Here is a 12,216-nt window from a genome sequence, read left to right on the forward strand (position 1 = left end):
CACTGCAGACTGGACTCTTGACAAAAATATTGAAGCCGCTGGTAGTTATTTATATGGTCGCTGATGATACATTATAATGTCAGGAACAGCCAAACAGTGGAGCACTTCTCTCTCTCTCTCTCTCTCTCTCTCTCTCTCTCTCTCTCTCTCTCTCTCTCTCTCTCTCTCTCTCTCTCTCTCCTCTCCTCTCCTCTCCTCTCCTCTCTCTTCCTCTCTCTCTCTCTCTCTCTCTCTCTCTCTCTCTCTCTCTCTCTCTCTCCATCCTGAAATGTTGCTGCCTCCTCCTGTCCATATTTGCCATTTTTGGTATTAGATTATAACTATATAAAGATATCCATTCCCAACTGAATTTTATTAAAAGACATACTTCTTAATATCTGGTATTCATTTCACCTATTGCTGTCTTCCCTGGGACCTTTTTTCAAGAGTAGGCATTGCTCCCCCTCAACCCTCAAAAAACAACATCATCTCATAACTCCTAAAATGTTGGAGAGTTTGGGGAGAAGAGATTTACCTGGACTCACAAACATGTGTCTTTCATGGGCTTATGAGTTTGGAGATGTAAGTCTACTAACAAGCATTGGTTATCCAAAAATAAATATGCTCTAGATGGCAGTTCTCAAGGTTGCTTATCATTTCACCATTTATGAAATTGCTTTAATGAAGAAATAATGTAACTTGGCTTTCTGTGTCTCAGGTGAGTAGACACAGCCAGGAGGAAACTGGAGATATTTTCTTCTTTACCCCTCAATATATCTCTTTTCCTTTTTTTGTTAATTTATTGGTTAATATGGGATATTTTTCTTATAATTTTATCTCTTTTTTCTTCCCTTCTCTATTTAGTTTGCTTTCCTGTCCCATTTGTCTTTGCTTTTATTTCTTGATCCATCATTTCTGTACTTTGTTTTTGCCCTTCATCTTCCCTCTTTGGAAAGTTCCCTCCCACAGTACTATAGCTATTCCTTCTAGAATCTAGATGAAGAGAAGATGTACTTGCTTTCTTTTATGGCAAGCAGGTCCTGCTGGTCCACTGCTATGATACATGGGAAATGAAATGATGAATTATTTATTAATTAAATAACTAAATATTCCTTTGTAATTGATGGAAAGCTCACCTCATTTTGAGTTTCTAGCTAAAATCCCCAGAGAAAAACTATTTTGACTCCATGGGTAGTCATATTACCTGTATAAACAGACTTTTCTCCTCCCTCACAAATTCCCATGATGCTCCTTGGCAGAGTTTCTGGGGGGACATCATTACACTCATCCTCCATTTTCTCTCTCCCCACTTCTCCCCCTTTCAGAAAAATACAAATTTTCCATTTCCAATCCTATTTTGAAGAAAATAATGAACAGTTTAGGGTCATTGTATATCCAAAATATTACAGACAGGTTATACCGATACATTGTAAACTTTCTACAACACTAGGTATCCGTTTAAAATTAGTCCACTTTAAACTACCAGACATTTGAAAACAGACTAGTATTTTTTAGCTATCATATAAAATGGCTATTGTTATCTTGAAGTTGGAGAACAGGTTTTAGTACCTGTTGGTGAAGATTTTTAAAGAGACTTCAAAAGATAAAAGCAAGGCACCTAAGAATCAAAGGCATTGAGGCATAGGTCTGCAAGAACCATTCTGAAACGGAGAATTGGAACAATTTTTTAAATGATTTGGGTCTTAAGTTCGTCAGTAGAAAATAATTAATTGATATGAGGACTTAGATTCTTCTTTCTAGATTTCTCATGCCATTGCAGGTTATGACTATTTAAACTTAGCCACAACTGGGATGTCATCAGAAAAATAAAAAAAAACAATAGTCAAAACACCGGAAAAGGACATTTCCTTAAAAGGTGACTTCATATGTCACCTGAATATTTTCCTTCTCTGAGTCTCTTACCAAATAAATTTTAGTATAGAGCACTGGGGAAATACTCCCTGCCAGAGAAACATTAATATTTAAAATTCCACTTTAATTTAGGCTGCAGCTGTGGTATAGATCAATCATGTCCAGCATTGCATATCTTTTTATAAAGGCAGCACGAAAGGATGAATATGACTTGAACAACTGTTGCAGCATTGTGGGAGTTCTTCACAGCATGATACACCCTACTAATGTGACAGTTTCATCATCCTTAAAATGCAAATCAGAATGCATATGTTTTCAGATATTCATAGAGATAAATAACTATGTGCAGCAATGCACACACTTAGTGCTCATTCTTAAGTACTTTTATATCTTTTGAACTGAAAAAAAACCATTAAACAAACATGAAAGAAGGGCATGGCCAAGTAGTTTTATGAAATACAATTGCTATCTATTTGAAGAAATATTACACAAACTTAACAATCAAAGTGAAGAGAAAATTATAAAACCAATAATCAACAAGTTACCAAGATAAACAACATGCCATATTTTGTTCAAAATTATTTTAAGTATAATTTTTGTGCCAATAAACAAATACGTAAATAAATTAAATGACAAAAAATCAATTTTTATAGAGCAAACTCAAATATGAAGTGGTTAGAGTAAAGACCTACACATTAAACAGAGTAGGTGTTTAATAAATGTTATTGAATAAATGAATGGATGTGTTTTCATTCCTTACTTGATTTTTGAACTGCACACACACAAACAGATACACATAAGTACCTTATTGAAATCTATAGCTTAACTTATTGCCCACTGATTCCATACATTTTTAAGTGATAGCATTGTTGGTTCTGGATGAAATATGCATTCCCTATGCTTCAGGACTCTGAATCCACAATTGCATCTAAAAATTATCATGCATATGCATATTGAATATCTGAAAAGAACACAAGTCCTGAAGTAATTATTTTGTCTTAAGTCTTTATATTGGGAAGAAATACTCCAAATAGAAACTATCACATTACATAGAATTTAATTACTTGAATTTTCTGTCTTGATAAGATTTAAAATTTAATATGTCCAAAAGCAATGAAAATAAGTTGGCTTTTGGAAATGTAGCATTCAAATAAACAGAGCATTAGCATTAGAAATGTTTCTCAACTCAAAAATGTTTTATTATCTAACTCCCTAAATTGTCCAACTCTTTAAGATGTTGTTAGTGTTTATTTTGACATCTATCATCAAAACCATTGCCAAAGTACATTTTACATATACTGTAATTACCATAACTTCTTTCTTCCTTTCTCGAGTTCTGTCCCCTTCTCCCTGAAAGTGTGCTACATATTAAAGCTAAAATAATTTCCTGCAATTATGTTTCCATATACTTGGTGATCAAATGTGAATATTTGATTATTGCCATGTTAAGATCATTTATTTTCACCTTACCTGGCTTCTCATTTTCTTCTTTACCTAAGTGGCTACACCTTACTACCTGCTAGTCCTCACTCCCCATCTTCCAACTACTTGGGTCACTGAATAACCTCCGTATTTCCTTTCATGTAACATATTCCTGCCTTCGATTCACAGGCCAGGTCTAATAATTATACATTAAAAAATATAATTCAATTTTCCCATTCTCTATTATTCAAGTACAATAGGTGGCTGACTTCTTCTTCCATGCCCTTGCATCCATGTGCATAGATTTACGTCAATTTCTTGTCTCTTTTTTCACCTCAATACTTAACACCCTCTTTGAGAGCAGATATACTTCTATTCTTTATTATATATCCCTAAATGTTTATTATATACCAAATACCCATATACATCTCTTTCAATAAATGCATACTAACTGATAAAATGGTTTTTATGTGCATCATTTCTAGGCTGTATGATATTGAAAAGTCAAAAGGATTTTCTTCCAACTGATATCTCAAACAGCATGTTTTAATTAATATTAAGTTCATTATACTATGGTTTTTATAGTTACTCACAGTGGGAAGATAACCAAGGTTGAAACTTCACTTTTTTGCTTTGTTTTGAGGGGAAGTAAGTATCTGTAACATAGGAAAAATAAAATATACTAGAACATAAATGTAAAATGTGGTGAAGAGAGAATATGTTTGGAAGGACATTTTGGGTAGTTTTTTTTTTCCTTAAGAAAACTGGTAATACTTTTTATCCTGCTTTTTGGGATGCATTTTATTTTATTTTATTTTTACCTTGAATAAAGATGAAATTTATCTTAATCTTAGTTTTATAAAGGAAAGTGTCAATATTTTAAGTAAATGTAGCTTGAATAGATAGAAATTAATAACTGAGACAAAATTTTGTTTGAAAATAAGTATAGTAGAAAGTGGCATTATTATATGTTTTATTATTAATGTAAACATGGAAATGATAAAAATTAATCCATACTATCATTTGCTTTTGTAAACTCAGATTTGTTTTTTTTTCTCAATCCTTCAATGACTAGGAAGTTTTAAAAAAATTTAAAAGTTTTTTTTTAATTTTTTATGAAAAAAATTAAAAAAATTTAGACTTTGATATATTTTGGAATATGAATCTTTTTATCTTATATAAAGCAAGAATTTGTCATATCTCTACTGAAGAGTATGGTTCATAAAGATAACTTTTGTGGAACGAGTCATTAAATATATACTACATAAAATACTTAAGATATCATGTGTCAAATTAACACAAAAGAGAATGTGCAGTTAGTTTCTTATGACCATTATGTAATAACATATATTTTGCACTTATGGAGTTGTGATAGGCCAACCACTCTATGCTTTTATAATTTAGGATCTAAAATGAAGAACCAATTCAAGGACATATAGATAACAGAGGTGATTGTCCAAGTGCCACAAAAGAAAACTAAATAAAGAAAAAAATTTTTGCATTATGGATAGGCTTTTAGTTCAAGAAGTATACTAGTAGAAAATGAAATGTTTGTGGGCGTAGAGATAAGGCCTAACTCTCAGTCAATATGGGATTCATTGAAACACTGGAATTTCAACAGGTATGCAAGCAATAAAAGGAAAGGTAAAGATGAACCCACTATAGGAATGAGGCAAAAAACCTATGTGAGTGAGATGTGAGAATGAAGAGACAGCATATATATTTCCCAGGGTAAAGTGGAGAAGAAACCAGAGAAATAACAAAAGTGACAGATAAAAACTAGATAACATCAAATGAAATTTACATTTCCCAAAACCTGAGACACATTATAGCCTATACTGATTTTAAATAGATTCTGCAATACAGAATTTTAGGTGCCAGAAATGGCCAGTAATAAGCATATACTGTTTTTGTCTAACAGATTGTAATCGACTTCTCAGTAATGATTTTGAAATAATGCCAAAAAGGCAAGACAAATATTATTTATCATCAGAGCCAAGCCTTTGACCATTTTGAGTTTTATTGATCTGAATCATTATGTAACAAATGGATTTAGGTTGGGTTTTTTTTTTTAATGTAACAACAAGACCTTTATAATACCAAGTGCCTTCCTACTATTAATCCCATTAAAATAGCATCATTAATTGCTAGTGAGTTTTGTTTGTTTTTAGCACAGCTATTATATGGTTGGTTCTTTGGTTTTGTATAAGGTTTCCCTGTAACATTCACTGCACTACACTTAAGGTATGTGAAATAACAATAATCTTAAATAATGGATTTAGAGAGCTGAGTAACCTCTATTGATAAAAATTCAAGTGATTAGAAAAACAAACTAAGGGTACTAAACATCTTTTTTATTTTAGTGACAATCTCATTGTAGAGAACTTGATTTATGACTTATTTTCAATCAGACTTATTATTTCAGGTGACAGCTGAATGAATAAACTGATAGTTAACCAGATTTAAATGGATAGGGTGCTGATTTCTTCTTTTAAATAATAAAGTTCATTTTCTTTCACTGAGTGTTACACAGAGAAAAAAATTCTTTCTTTCCAGAAGAGGGCATGATATTTGCAATCTTTTTAAAAGAAAAGAAAATCCATAAAACAGCTCCTCACAGATGGCTAAACAGAATGCCAAACAGCAAGCCCTCTTTCCTTTTGAGAATGCCTATGGAGTTCATAACCATTCAATTTGAATTCCATTGTAAAGAAGCTTTTTTTTTTTAAATCATGGACATGAGGCCCATGACCTAACATGCCTGTCTAGGCTACAAATAAGGTTGCTAGCCAGGATCATAATTTGGAGTTGTGATACCATCTCAGAGACCCAATATGATTAGACCCATTTTCTTTGAAAACATTTAGTATTTTAATGGATCCATAGAACATTTTTTTCCTTATGCAATAAGTATGATTTACTAATGTAGTTTTATCATAGCTGGTCCAAAAATAATCTAGTACTTGTGGTTTAAAAATTAAATTATGTCATTCTTTAGACAGTGTCAACTTTGAAAATATTATTCATCTTGCTTTTTTAAGTATTTTGAAAAGCCATCTGCCTTATTTAAGAATGCATGATATAATGAAAAATAATAAATGTTCTATTTATTTGTCTCCATGTATTGAAAATGCTGAACTGCCCTCCTGATTTTAATTTTATAAAATTTTAAAGAGCATTTTTATAGTGTAGTAACATGAACACTGTTTTTAATTTTTTAATTAACAGAATGAAAACTATAGAAGACCTCTTTGGCCTAATGAAAAGTGTTATCTTCTTTATTATATTTAGTGTTGAAATTGTATTTAAATTAAAATAATTTAAATGAAAATTTTTCAATAATACATAGTGTCAGAATTATGTTGGGTTGCTTATTCTATCCTTATCCAATGTGGGGAAGCACTCTTAATTATTCACTCTAATAAGTTAATTGGGCTTATTTTTTTATTAAAGCTCCATTATTAAAAATACATGTAATATAAAGTCCAGAATAAAGCATTATTTGTAAAGCTGAATGTCATTTTTTTCTTGTGTTAAGGGTTCAGATTAATATAGAACTATCAGTCAGTATACAAGTGTTTTAAAACAACTAGACATCTCTAAGAATTTTTCATCTGTCAAATCTTAAATTGTTCAGTCATTTTGTTCCTGTCCAATGCTTTGTGCCCCCATTTGGGGTTTTCATGGCAAAAATACTAAAATGGTTTGCCATTTCCTTCTCCATCTTATTTGAATATGAGAAAACCAAGGTAGAGTTAAGTGACTTGCCCAAGGTCACATAGCTAGTAAGTATCTGAGACCTGATTTGAAATCAGAAACATGAGTCTTCTTGACTCCAGGCCTGGTACTCTATCCATTGTACCATAGAGCTACCCCAGATCTTAAGCAGCAGGCATACTGAAAATCTATACAAGTAAAGCATATGTGACCATTTATTAATTCTCAATGAAGCATCACTTATTAAAAAATAAATGTTTTTTCTGTCTTTGATACATATTGAGATAATTAACATAATAAAACATGGAAATAGCCTCATTCAGAAATAAAATACAGAAAACATTGTTTAAGTACCTACTGTGTGCTAGCAACTGGGAGAGATGCAAAGTTCATAAAAGACAATATTAGGCAGGATGAGATACCAAAAAAGATATTTACATAATATTTTATGATGGGTGCTATATGCAGTTACATAACAAACGATTTCTGGCTCTAATGGCATTTGGAAAGGGTTTCTGGGGATGGATAAGATTCTATTCAGGGTTTTATTTGTTTAGCAAGCTACCGTTCTGCCTGGAAGAACATTTTGTTTGACTTTGCTAATACTGTATTTTAAAAGTTAATCTTTAAAGTTTCATCTAACTTCTCAGATTTCATCTTAAATTGTGGTCATTAACTTCAACATTATTTTCTTCTCTGACTACTCCAGTATTGCAATTACAAGGGAAAACATTGTGTATTATAATTATGTCCTCAACCCCCTCCTTCAAAAAAACATGACTTATTTAAACCTAATTTAGCCTTTTTGATATTCCAGTCACAGCCAGAGACAACTTTTAGTACCACAACTTATTGACTGAAACTCAAATTTAAATGGAATTCATATATAATGGCAATATTTAGATTTCAGTGTTGTCACATCATCACCTAAAAACCAAAACTACCCTAACAGTATATGTGCTCTGGGCTTACTTTGAGGTCATTCAGAAAGGCCATTATTACAGTAAAACAAACAAATAAACAAAAACAGAAAGTGAAGCAGGGATGTGTTTTTCATTGATTTATTAATCTTCTAGAAAATGAATTTTATTAGTATTACTAATCAATAGAAAAGGTGGTTTAAGAAAATATCCTTTGGATTCTTAGAGTTCTTTTTCATTTGAACATATTTTTCTGTTGCAGAATCATATGCTAGCTTAAATATGGTTCATATACATAAATGTGTGATTCTTGACAAATTACATCACCCAGTTTGCCTCAGTTTCCTCATCTATCAAATGAGCTAGAGAAGGAAATGACAAACCTTCTCATATCTTTGTTAAGAAAACCCTAACTAGGATCACAAACAGGTGGACAGGAAGGAACAGTGAATGAGAACTCTGGAGCTCTAATAAGGAATACCAATTTAAGTCTCATTGGACACCTTGGGCAAATCATTTAGCATCTTTCAGGCTAAGTTACCTTATCTGTAAAATAGAGATAAAAAGATTACCTATCTTCCTGGGAACCCTAGAAGATCAAATGAGATAAGATACAATACTTTACAAGCCTTAAAACAATGTATAAATTCTAGCTTTTATTATTAACCTATCTTCTAGCTTAGGTTTTCCTTTCTCCACATAGATTACTGAAGTGCTTAAAATAAGCCAACAAGTTACTGATTTCTAGAAATCCAAAAGGGTTCAATGAAATAAAATTTATCTAAGTACTTGTGTTATGTGATCAATTCAAAAGGAATGAAAATGACCATATTTGCTTAATGATCAAGTTTATTATTATATGGCTGTTTGTGTAGTTGGAAGTTGCAGAGGACTGTTTCCATCCCCGTTTTTTTTTTCTCATTTCTCCATCCAGCATCCATTTTAGTTTTTAATGTAAATTAATTTAAGTGAGCCATATGACCCCTGAATGTTTTCTCCCAAACATAATTAAAACATGAATGAAGAAATCATATTTTAATTTTAGGAGGTTTTTTTGATTGACATTTTGCCTTTCACAGCAGGTAATTTGAATGCCAATGATGAGTGGAGCACTTTTATTGTAAAAAGTCTATAGAGTCACAAAATTTCAGAGTTGGAAGGCCTCCTAGTGGCCATCTACTTTGACCCATAAATAATTTAATACAAATTTTTTTCATTTTTAAAACCCTGTATATTTCTGTTGATCAACCTCATTGATAGCAAGCACTCTAGAATATGAATTACTAAGAAAAACTCTGAATTAATGTTAATATGATTGCTACATCCATATAAAATGCTTTAATGTTTGAAGACTGGTTAAAGGAAAAAATGAGTTTTTACTTACTTAGGTCACAGGCAGAAACAATTCCTACCTCTCCCCAGTTCCCATTTTCCACTCTTGCATATATGCATCATGAAACCCTTGGCAAAATATCCAGGAAGTTACAGCTGAAGATAATTGCCATCTATATACAGAGTCAAGTCTCTTGGAGAATTATCAGATAAGAATGACTTATGTATCATAGCCCAAGGCTTTGAGTAAAATTAAAGGTCAGTCATTCCAATCCTGAGTCCAGTGTCTAAGCCAATCATTGCCTCAGGTTCCCAGAGTTGTAGGCTTGGGAATGCAGTCAATAGATGGCATTGAATCTTCATCAGTTCAAATATTGTTAAGTTCAAAGTGACAACTGAGAAGCAGAGAAGGCTATTGGGAAAAAACCCAACCTTTAAGTTTTAGAGGCTGGGTTTACAAAACATATAAATGCTTGAAGTTAGCAGCATTTAAGTTGTATTGACTTTCCCAATTCCATCAATGTTGTTTAATTAGAAGATGGCAAAGATTATAGAATTTAGAACCATAAGAGTATTTTAGAGATCATCTAGACCAATTCCCTCACAATTCAAGGAAACTGAGATCTAGAAAAGTTAAATGATTTGCCCAAGGCAATTTGCAAGTGGTAAATCAAAAAGTTGGGCTTCAAACCCAAGTTTATGACTTTAAATGAAGTACCATTTTCATTGCACCATTCAGAAACTTTCTTATTCAGAAGGTTGTTATTGTTACCCAGATGTCACCATATGTTTTTTCAGATTAACATAGAAATTCAAGTATATAACTGAGTTATTATTAGTATGTTAAATTGCCTCAGAATGACAGATTTTCTGAAATGTTTGTGATAAAGTAATTTTTCCTTCTAGTTTTACTCCATACACAACTCTGATAGTAGAACCTCACTGAAAGGCAGTGAAGAAAGGTTTTGCTGAGCAATTTAATAACGCATAAAAGATTGTAAAAGGAATGATTGTGTCATAAAAGACCTATAATTCAATGTTGTACAAACTAATTCATTCAAGATCTTGCTAAATTCAAGACACCACTACTTGAGCTATAGCACCAGTCTTTCTCCTTCTCTTCAGTAGCTAATGCCATCATCCTAGTAGCATAGACCCTGTAACCTCTCCTAACCATTCTTTATGGCTACATTAAGAGATATTTTATGCATGTGAATTAAAAACATTTACTGAGCCTGTCCAGATTGGTTGAGAGATATCACAGTATGGAAGAAATGTCACAGGATCACAACTACAAGCTTTCCTTGAAGTTTTAAAATTCTTTCACACTCCAACTGTGTTTTATACTCTTTCTACTCCCTTGTTTTGTAGATGACTTAAGTTATTCTGATAAAAAAAAAAACATCATCACTTGGTGGCCAGCCCTATGACAATGAACTTTTTAAAACATACGTGGGCTTGTATTCAGATCACAGAAATAGAGTTCAACATCAGAGCCCATTGCTGGTCTCTCCTGTCTAGCCTTTGAAATGCCAGAGCCATCCCTATGCAATAATGAGACTGTGTAATAAGACCACTGGAGGAAATAGATAAAATATTTTCTTAATGTCATTCAAATGATTACTGGTCTTCTTAGAGTTGACCTGTATTTCTCTGTTAATGAAATGGACTTATCCTTTTTAAAATCAGTGATCATTTTTAAAATCAAGGGAAATTAAAATTATGGTTTTGGATATGTTTGAGTATTCCACCACCTTCCTTGAAATAATTAAATATATGCTAAATTAGCAGTTTAGCAAAAGATGCACTTGCCAATTTTGTAATATTATTCTTTTGTCAATATTTTCATCTAATTTTCTTTAATATTTAAAATAAAATAGCTGCTCTGTTGTAGATAACTGTTGGACTAAGCTGATAATTTGGTTTGACTTCTTTTGAATTTTTTTGTAACAAGGGATTGCTTGCTGGGAAGGGAAGGCAGAAAGGAGATAAGGAGATAGATAGATAGATAGATAGATAGATAGATAGATAGATAGATAGATAGATAGATAGATAGATAGATATTTGAAGATGAAATAAAAAACAGATCAATAAAATATATCTTTAAAAATTAAAAGTAAAATACAAAGCAGGTCCCAACATCAATGAAGGTATTAACAAAAATCTAAAAATTTTGGTTACCATGCTGTTAGAATTATTTTTTTCTTCTGAATCACTTTTAATGAAGATCACTAATAGAGATTGGAAGGGTTGGAGAAGTGGAAATTTAAACCTATTTTTGTCTATTGAAGTCATCAAAGTAGAATAGTAGATTAGAGACCATCTAGTCCAATTCTCTTATTGTACAGATGGAGAAACTGAGACCCATTTAGGTTAAATAAACCTAGCACCTACTATTATTTATCTTTACTCTTAGCAATATAGCATCTCACTCCTCCCCTACCACATCATCGCTGAGTATTTTTTCTCTCAAGCTTTTATATTAACACTTTTAAAAAAAAAGGAAGGAATGAAGTGAACCAAATATGAATTAAAATGTACAAACCTTTTATGTTGCAACAGAAACCCTAACATTTCTAAAAGTTAGATTTCCTTTACTGGCACTTATGTCTCAAAAATATTGATCTAAGATAAGAATATCTTCTAATTTTCCAATAAGTGGACTCAATAATTTCACATGAAATCTGATTTTTAACAAAATTCAGTTTAAAGAAAATTTTATAAAATGAAAACGTAAGGATTTTCTCCCTGAACTTCATCTTTTATTTCATTCTTTATCTGGCAAAATACTGGTACGAACATTTTATACCTCCCCCTTTGGATTAAATTGGTGAAGTTTTACCAGAAGTGAAAATACAACCCACTTTCTTAGTAGGATATCCTATCTTCTTAATGATTCATCTATTCACAAAATAATTTTCTTTCCAGTGAATAAGAGGTACTGTAGCAGCTAGTTCCATCCCTATTGAGAAAA

General features: G+C 31.9%; 1 protein-coding gene across 1 annotated transcript in view; it reads left to right on the forward strand.

Annotated features, from left to right (window-relative positions):
- The window catches only part of CNKSR2 (connector enhancer of kinase suppressor of Ras 2), a 338,457-nt gene that overhangs the window by 51,542 nt on the left and 274,699 nt on the right, over positions 1-12,216 (forward strand). The window lies entirely within an intron of this gene.

Source organism: Gracilinanus agilis, chromosome 3, assembly GCF_016433145.1.
Source record: "Gracilinanus agilis isolate LMUSP501 chromosome 3, AgileGrace, whole genome shotgun sequence".
Lineage (NCBI taxonomy): Eukaryota > Metazoa > Chordata > Mammalia > Didelphimorphia > Didelphidae > Gracilinanus > Gracilinanus agilis.